The 9,687-nt window shown below is 26.8% G+C and overlaps 1 long non-coding RNA gene across 1 annotated transcript; it reads left to right on the top strand.

The window, feature by feature from the left end:
- The first annotated feature begins 5,262 nt into the window (after positions 1 to 5,262).
- Positions 5,263 to 7,814, top strand: LOC122272410 (uncharacterized). The gene is made up of 2 exons (XR_011636594.1): positions 5,263 to 6,153; positions 7,599 to 7,814. It is a non-coding gene; the product is annotated as an uncharacterized lncRNA (long non-coding RNA).
- Positions 7,815 to 9,687: the final 1,873 nt, after the last annotated feature.

The following is a 9,687-nucleotide window of genomic DNA, read 5'->3' as shown; positions in this document are numbered from 1 at the left end:
TACACCACGGGGAGGTAGATCTGTAAGCGCACCCCAATTTACTGAACTATAATGAATCAATTGTGAATGATATCAATTTCATTACGTGCCATATTATATCACTTCAAGTTTGGTACAATATATCAATTGATTTGGAAAATACTCATGCAAAGATATTTGATTGAAAACTAGTCATTTGAAGCACAACAAGTACAGATTTTAAAAGGATTTATATTTACTTGTTGATTTTGGATTTATATTTAGATGTTGTTTAGATTTAGATAAGATACTATTTTTTTTGAGTTTTGTTTAAAAGCTCGGGGGGGGGGGAAGTCCTTAAAAACTGGTTAACCTATTAATTTATAGGGAAAAAATATAACTCAAACTGCAAGTAGTGCTTAAAATTTAGAAATTTCTACTTGAAATTATAAATCTTTAAGTTCGGAACATGCAAGTTTACTTAAGTGAATAATTAAAAGCGCGTGAACTATAAATTTTGTTTTTGCACTTTTCTCATGATTTCTCTGAAATATTTTTTGAATAGTACTGTCATGTGACGCTTTTAACTCAACATATAAAACGAAAATAATGAAACTATTATTTTTATACAAAAAGGGACATTTTATTGTACACTTCATCTATAATTATATACGAATACATAATTATATTTGGATACGTAGTCCTCCTATGCTACCACGCTCGAGTTGATCATTGAGTTTATCTGACTTAACAATTTTTTCCCTTTACAATTCTAAGAACATGCAAAAAACTCCTTTTCTTAATCAATAAGAGCTATAAGTAAGAAAACATCACTAATGATATCTTTAAAATCGCCTTCAATTTCATTTATATCAGTGGCACTAGCTCTAAACCAATGAGAATTTTCCATTTTTTAAATTTCTCCCTTGAACGATCCAATTAAAATTTTAAAAGATTTTGATCGTTAAAATGAGGAAATTAGAGCTTAATATACTGTATTTATGCATGGCACTATATATCCTCTTAATATTGACCCCTAATATTCAAAATAGGCAACGTATTATATAACAAAGTACTAATGTAGCCTACCAGAGGAAATTATAGGCCCATTAGGGGACCCACAATGTGGCCCTATAAGTTATTATGTATGTATATATATATGTAATAGTTCGTTGAAAAGCGTTAAAATGTGGACGTGGGCTAAAATTGATCCTTTTACACACTGTCTAAATTTCAGGTTGAGAGACCAAATGATTTTGGAGTTATAAGAGACACACATGCATACAAACTCTTTATTTTATTATTATCGACGCACAGTTTTATGTATCACTTATTTATTTCACTGTCATAATTATTTTTTAATGCGTCTTTTAATTATTCCTTAGCTAAGATATATGATATCAATCTTTTATATTAATAAATTATTTTACAATTTAATTCATAAGATTCAAAGTATAAGATTCAAAGTTCATTTTTGTATATCAACGAAATATTTCAATAGTGGATGTGCATTTCCTTCTATTTTCTTTTCACATTATCTGATTTTTAATCAAATACAGAATACGTTTTCCTCAAATATACATTTTAAAATTGTTTTCCGTAAAATTAACGATTTTTGAACATTTTTGACGCACATTACTTTCAAATTTAAGAATTCCATAAAATGATTGTGCATTTCTTGCGACTATCTTTTGACTCATACTTCGTAGTTTCATATTAAGTTCTTTTTCTCTTGCTGCATTTTTAGAAGACATAACTCGATTTTATGACCTGTAATATAAAAGTTTTCTTTTTCATTCCTGAAACTGATAGTATAAAATTAATCCCTTTTTCCGGAATTCGCGATCAAACCCGGAATGAAATTACCTGTACAAACATAATTAAAGTACGAATGGTGAGTTAAGAAGTATAATAAAAGGATAAAAATGAATATTTAATTCCTATGAGCAAACACCGATATGCAAATTATATCTGCAAGGAGTAGTTATGTGTCAATTTTGCATTTTTGTGTCATGTGGTTAAGTAATAGTTAAGGATTATATCGAATATAAATTGAGAGGAACGAGCCATATGAACCACACTTCTCTAGAAATCGTTATATTTAGAGTTAGTTCACACTTTGTGAAAAGAAAACCTCAACCAAACATGAGATTCTTCCAATACATCGTTGCTGTTGCTGTTGCAGCTCTTATGCTCATCTCTAATGGTATGAAAAATTATTCCTTTTCTTCTCTCTTTTTTTACTTCACTCTCATGTTAGAAAATTGCAAACAAAAATTGTAAACTAAATTCTTAGTAGCGCTTGAATATTAAATTGTGCAAAAGTATGCTGTTGATAAAAGAATCCTAATTATATTTAATTGGAAAACTGGCTATTCTGAAATAATTCGGAAAAAGTCAGAGAGTAATTGTCAAATAAAGGCAATAATGTGTAAAGTTTGCTCCATTTTGCGTCTGTGGAAAATAATTTGTCACTGCAATCGGTATCATTAAATAGGTTTTTGTTTTATTAAAAAAATAAACGAAACTTGAGTTAAAGCGAGATCACTATGATTTTTAACTGATCCAAGAACGGTTAATGTAATTAATGTAGTGTAGCAATGAATGTAGCTAATGAATGTATGAATATAGCTAAGCTAAAAAGGGTATAAAATATTATTGTGGTTTAGGGGATAATACGAAAGTCATAAGACAAACAGAGCAACTTTTTTAAAAATTTTCCTAGAAAATGCATACGTCATATCAAAACCCTTAATCAAATTTAATCGCTGAGCATGAAGGGACTAAAGTTAACATGGGACCAAATCTATACAAATACTTATTAATAAGATAATGTTTATTTCGAAAAATAAATTTGTTTCTGGGATCCTTATTTAAAAGAAAGTTAGGAAAAAAATGGTGCATAATAAATTCTTCAAAAAAAAAAAAAAGAGATTTAAATCACCTTACCTAGGTAATTTCAGATTTTCCTGAAAAAACCCGAAGTGATTGAAGGTATATAATCTTAAATGTTATGAAAAGAGATATAAAGACAAGTTTTTGATGCTCTAATTCATCAAAGTATCAAAAATATAGGACTTTAAAAATATTCCTAAGTCAATTGTGGTGGAAAAAAAGAATGGTCAATTAAAAAAGCAATTTTTGCAACTGCGTCAAAGGAACAAAACTCAATTTCAATGAACTGCTACTTTACAATTCTATAAGCAGCAATTCCAGTACAGAATCATATAGAAATTACAGGCAAATTGAAACTGAAGCGTGAAAAATAATTAGAATTCGCTAGATAAAAATACATCAAAATGATTGAGTGCCCCTCTAATTTTCTTTATATGGAAATATATGAAACTTTAAACTAAAGAACTTTCAAGGACTGATTTTACTTATTGAGAACGGTTGTTTTTTAAATGCAAGAAATGGCAGGTTTGGAGAATTTAATGCTAAATAACCACCGAAAGTAAGAATGAAAGAAACTACAGGGTCATTCGTAATTCCCTCTGCCTGTAAACGCCATTTTTCTTTACTACAACTAGCTTCAGTGGTACATGTTACTGCCATCTACTGACAACTGCTTAGATTAAAACTTGAATGCTTTTGGAATAATTTCATATGTTCTTTTTTGCCATATTCGTCTTCGTTTTTTTCCTATAACGCTTCGAAACCCCGGAGGGAATTATGAATAACCCCGTATATTGCTGCATTTTTGGTTGTGAATGTGTGTGATATCTTCTAAATGCTAATAAATCAATGTTAAGCAGTTTAGCCGTAACTCGAAACATTCAGAATTACCCTCGTAAATATCTTGGATGCGTATATATTTGAAATTAAAATTATTCTAAAACAGATATCATTAGAGATATCATTCTGGAGAAATCTGGGATTTTTTTTTCTTGAAAACTTTGTCTCATTGTTGAAAATAAGAGCCAAATTGTAATACTGTCTTTAATTACAATATGCATAGTACGCAAAAAAATAAAATTAACAATGAAAATAATAAAAAATGTACCACCCTGAATGGTTTTTGATCTAATTTCTAAGATCTTCAAGATTTACAACTCAATTTTAATAGTTTGAAAGTTTAATATAGATGTTGTTTAGAGCAAGCGATTTTTTGAGTTACGAAATCAGACACAACGAGGGAATTAACAAGTTTTTATTTCGACGGATTCAGATTTCTGACTTCCAAAATATAGGGGTAACAGCAATCTGGGAAATATGATTCCTATAGTTTGGTCAAGAGATCGGTCCAAAAATTGAACCCCTAAAGCAGATTTTTTGCTTATTTCGTCGTATTTCTAAAATTTATGACAATGAATTGAAAAAGTTTTGTTCATACTTATAAAATTCGTTCATTCATAGATAATTCCTTGCAAAAAATAACCTTCAACAATTATTTATTATTTTATTTAATTAATAGTCAAAAATTTCGATTTGTAAGGTTAGCAATTTTTACAACATTTCAAAGAATGTAATTGCACATGGCAAAATACAAAATTTTAGAGAAATCGGACGAATAGTTCCTGCGAATTTGACATTTGAGAAAATAGTATGAATGTCACTAAATTTATTGCACGCAATATGATTTACTGATGGATGTACAATTTTAAGTTAAACAATTTATTTTAACAGTTTTATTTCAAATTTTCAAAAGTATCATACTTAATATAAAATTTGTTCTAATGAATATGCAGACACGTATGTTGTTTTATGTGGATACAAATATTACTTCACTTTTACATAGAATTATCCCAAATGCAATATTTAAACGAGTTCAGTACGAGTTAAAACAGAGTAACATTTAAACAATAATTGTAAATAGGAGACTTTTCTAACGGCTTTAATCGATAATAGCTAACTAATAATAATTTACTATGTTAACTGGTAAAGTATGGCATCTAAACTTTTTCTTTAAAAGTTTATATACTTCACATTAAAAAAGGAATTATTTACTTAATCAGCAAATAAACTAATATTTTTTATTTCTACGAGAAAAGAAGGAAATATTTAGTTACGGGATAAGTAGTTTTTGAAATACGGGATAGATAGTTTTTTGAAAAGAAAATTTTGCGTTTTTTTTCTTGCATTTCCGTAATGTATTTTCAAACTATATTAAAAATATATATGTAAGTAGTGTAATAACTGCTAAATGTATTAATTATTTATTTCTTCCCTTTTTTACAGCTGCTGTAATTGCCGATGATTCAAGTAAGATTTTGTTGATACACATTCAAACTTGTAAATATTACAATCTCTCTGTATATATATATATATATAGATATATATATATATATTAGGGTATTAACTACTTCTTTTCTTAGCTAATGATATTTTTAAGGAAAATAACTTGCTTTTTAATTCAAAATAAAGTGACACAATACTAATTACTAATTTAAATTTCCTTTCTTTATAGCTGCAGCAGGTAATTGATCCATTTATATTTTATAATTTCACCAGATGTTTTAAAAAATCTAAGTACAGAAAAGTATATTATACTTTAAAACATTTATTTTTTTTAAATTCCATTAAAATAATAGAATTATCGCACTATTCTTTTACATTTCAGGTGCAGATACACTGAATGAATTTTTATTCTATGAATTATCAATATAAATATTTTTTATTACCATTCTTAACTTTAACCCTTATTTTAAAATAATCCTTTGATATAATTCCATATAACCATAAAAAGAAATAAAAAACTTTTTCAAAATAATTTGAAATTATAAATAAAAAATTATTGATAAGTTATATTGATTTGAAACAATGATTACAAACTCAATGCAAGTAAAGCAATTAACACCAAATAAACTCGGATTAATGGGATTGGCATATTATTCGTTAACTATCAGTAAATATCTTTCTTAAAGTTACATTTTCCTCCAACTTAATTCATGTTTTAAATATAAATCAAAATTTTCATACTTATTAACAGAAATGGTATTTTAAGTGATATAAATGTAAAATTATATTAAATTTCGTTGAAGTTTTAACTGTATACGACTCATACTAAAACTGTTTAAAAAATACTTTAATACTAAAAGCAACTAATGGAATATATTTCATATATTTTGAATCAAAGTTAATTTTATTAACGGGAAAGGCTTAATGTTTTACACCATGCTTAAAAACATTTTTTAAATTTTCAACTTCTGTTTTCGTTTGTAGATACAACAACAGTTGCTGCAACAGAAAAAGCTTGTAAGTAATTAACTGCCACTGAAAAAAATTATTATTAATCAAACTTGAGTTGATCGATTTTAAGACTGATATTTAAGTGATTGATGTTTTTTAAACTCTCAGAAAAACGAGTTCGTAAGTTGTTAAATTAAATCATGATTTCCTTCAAGTTAAACAATCGAGTAATCAAGTTTGCGAAGTTAGATAGCATGGTTCAAATTGGTTTCCTTATTCATGATTCAATTGTAAAATTGAGCCATGATTCCGTTCAAGTTGAGCAATCTTGTTACCAAGTTTACAGGAAAAGATAGCATGATTCAAATTAACACTGTATAAAGATTGAAGCAAATTTGAACCATGCTAGGGTTTAACATGCTCCGACATTTCTTTCAGCGTAAGGTAGCGTTTTAGTAATGTCCATAAGCTCACCCACCGAGAAAAAAAGTATTTTTGTTAAAACTACCAGAATATAGTAAAATTTACAGTGTTCCTGGCTCTATTGGAACATCAAAAAGCTCAGTAATTTTTAAAGAAGCGGTAATGATTTTGGTAAAATTAACTATAAAATATGGTTACATAAAATGTGGTAAAATTTGGTAAATGTGGTAGCATTTGGTAATTTTAACAGGATCACTTATAGTATGGCATAGAAACTATTTGAATGATCACTAAATAAAATAATCACTGTTCTCGTATTTCTTTTTTTTTTTTTTTTTTTTTTTTTTTTTTTTTTTTTTTTTTTTTTTTTTTTTTNCGTTTTTTTTTTTTTTTTTTTTTTTACAAAAAACTAGGCTATTTTTATGCAATAAGAAAACATAAATTCTGTTAAAATTTTGAGAGATGATCATAGAAAATGATGAAAAATACATCAATTGTGAAGGATTGCAAGCGAACACGAACTTTGAATGGAGTTTCAGAATGCTAAAAAAGAAAAGTGTTTGCTAGTAATTAATTTCTTTGCATTTAGAGAACAATTTCAAAATAATTTTTTCGAAATTTTTCTTTGTCACATTCGTACTATTTGCCAAGAATTAAAAAATATGAAATTTGCACTTTAGACCATTTTAGTTGTAAAAACTCTAATAGTATGATTTTTAATGTTATTTAAACTTCTTCGTATTTTTGAATATAAAGTCACAATATCTAATTTATATTTCTAAATAATATCTCATTTAAATAAACTCTCATTTTAAAGGCTGAATGGAGTTTTTTATTAAAATACGAAAATAAATTACTTCAATCAGCAAATATTTTTTTATTTAATGAATAAATTTGAGCTAGCTAAATAAAAAAGATTAATTTCGAGTATAGTTTTGACCCATATCATGACTTCTTGTAGTGAGATAAAGATATTATATAAGTTGTTTTCATCTTTTAAAAACTTTAGTTGCAGAAATAATTTGATTCGTTTTATATTTTTAGAGGCTTTGTAAATGTTTGTTAAATAAATTGTTGTTTGATTTTAGAAATGAAAACTCTATAAGGACCGAAACCCAGCTTTCTGCTACAGCCACTATGCCATCGTTGCTTCAGTGGATTCTTCTGGTGGCGTTGATTATCAAAAAACAAATAACTTTCTACTAGGTTTCGGAACAAACCGTTATGTACCAAATTGATCCACTCTATGTTCTATTTTCTGTACAATAAATTTTCCGTACAATAAAATGCTTCTTTCCTAAAAATTTCTTATTCTAGTTCATTTGTTATTTCATAAGTTTTGAGATTTTTTCATTTTTGCATATTTGCGGACGAATTTACTGAACTATAATTAATCAAATGTGAATGATATCAATTGCATTACGTGCCATATTATATCACTTGAAGTTTAGTACAATATATCAATTGATTTGGAAAATACTCATGCAAAAATATTTGATTGAAAACTGGTCATTTGAAGCACTACAAGGGCAGCTTTTAAGAAGATTTAGATTTAGTTGTTGATTTTAGATTCATATTTAGATGTTGTTTAGATTTAGATAAGATTTAGATTTAGATATTACTTTTTTTTGGAGTTTTGTTTAAAAGTTCGGGAAGTCTTTAAAAACTGGTTAACCTATTAATTTATATTGAAAATATATAATTTGAACTGCAAGTAGTCCTTAAAATTTATAAATTTTAACTCAAAATTATAAATCTTAACGTTTGGAACATACAAGTTTACTTAAGTGAATAATTAAAAGCGCGTGAGCATCAAATTTTGTTTTTGCACTTTTTTTATGATTTCTCCGAAATATTTTTTGAATGGTACTGTCATGTGACGCTTTTAACTCGATATATAAAAACAAAAATAGCGAAATTATTAATTTTATGCAAACAGTTACATTTTATTACACACTTCATCTAAAAATTACCATCATATACTTAAACACGATATAGATCGAAGTTTTTGAATTTTCTAACTCTGGTTGAAGAATTTTTAAAAAGAACATTAAAATCCAAAACAAAAAGTTCCGTTACTTTGATAGTGTTTACATCGAAAATAAAAACTTAATTTATTAACTAAATTAATTTCGTGAATAGCTTAATTAAAGATAGAATAGGGATTTTAAAATTTATTTTAACATGCTGGAAAAAATTATTATATTATAAATATTCATCAAAAAGTAAACGAAAATACATTTTTAGAATATATGTGACACAGAATAATTAATATTTATTATTTAAAAAAGTATTTTGAAAAATGGTTCAAAATTCATCATATAAGAAATATAAAAAATTTACTCAAATAAAACAAATAGTTTCTCTTTTTCACTCGTTCAAATGTAAACGCTGTTTAAAGAGCAAATTCACGAACCTTCTGTTTAAATTTTCATAAAAAAAAACTAGCTGAATACCTATTCGTTGTACTATGTGAAGAAATTAAGCTACCAATAAATCTGTACTGAACAACACCACGAAATCATGCACAAAACTGAAAGGCAAATACCGACACAATTAATAAAGCTAAAATAATTCTAATTTTTTAAAATTTATTATGAATTTTTTTTGTTAATGGAGGCTTTTCGTTATTAGATTCAGCAAAATGTGTTTTTGGTAGTTTATTGCATCAAAATAATGATTAGCAATATTCAGTATCTTTTGGAATGATATTGTTGTTCGAGGTCAAGTCATGATGGTCAAAATTTACTACTACTAAGCAATTTTCTCTGGCACTTATCTCTTTTGAAGGCCCGTAAATTATTTCTTTCCGACTTACATATATTAAAACTGAACAGTATTAATGCAGTTTTAGTAGATACCATTTACACTAATTTTAACTACATTAGTGAATTTGGTATTGATTAAAATCGCGCCAATTACCATAATACCAAAAGTGCCCATTACCAGAATTAATTAAGCACCATTGGTGTCAGAAATAGTATAAAGATAAAGATTTTTATGTTTCTCCTGTACGAATTAGTAACAATTGTTCATTAATTTCAACTTTCGGAGCATAACTTACTTTTATTTCAATTACTACCTATTACCAAAATTAATTAAACATTATAGGCGCTAATAATAGCATGGCAATTTTTTACATTTAACCAAAACAAATTTGAACTATTTTCCCAATAA

Source organism: Parasteatoda tepidariorum, chromosome 4, assembly GCF_043381705.1.
Source record: "Parasteatoda tepidariorum isolate YZ-2023 chromosome 4, CAS_Ptep_4.0, whole genome shotgun sequence".
NCBI lineage: Eukaryota > Metazoa > Arthropoda > Arachnida > Araneae > Theridiidae > Parasteatoda > Parasteatoda tepidariorum.
The sequence above is the reverse complement of the archived record's forward strand: the minus strand, read 5'-3'. Positions and strand labels throughout refer to the sequence as shown.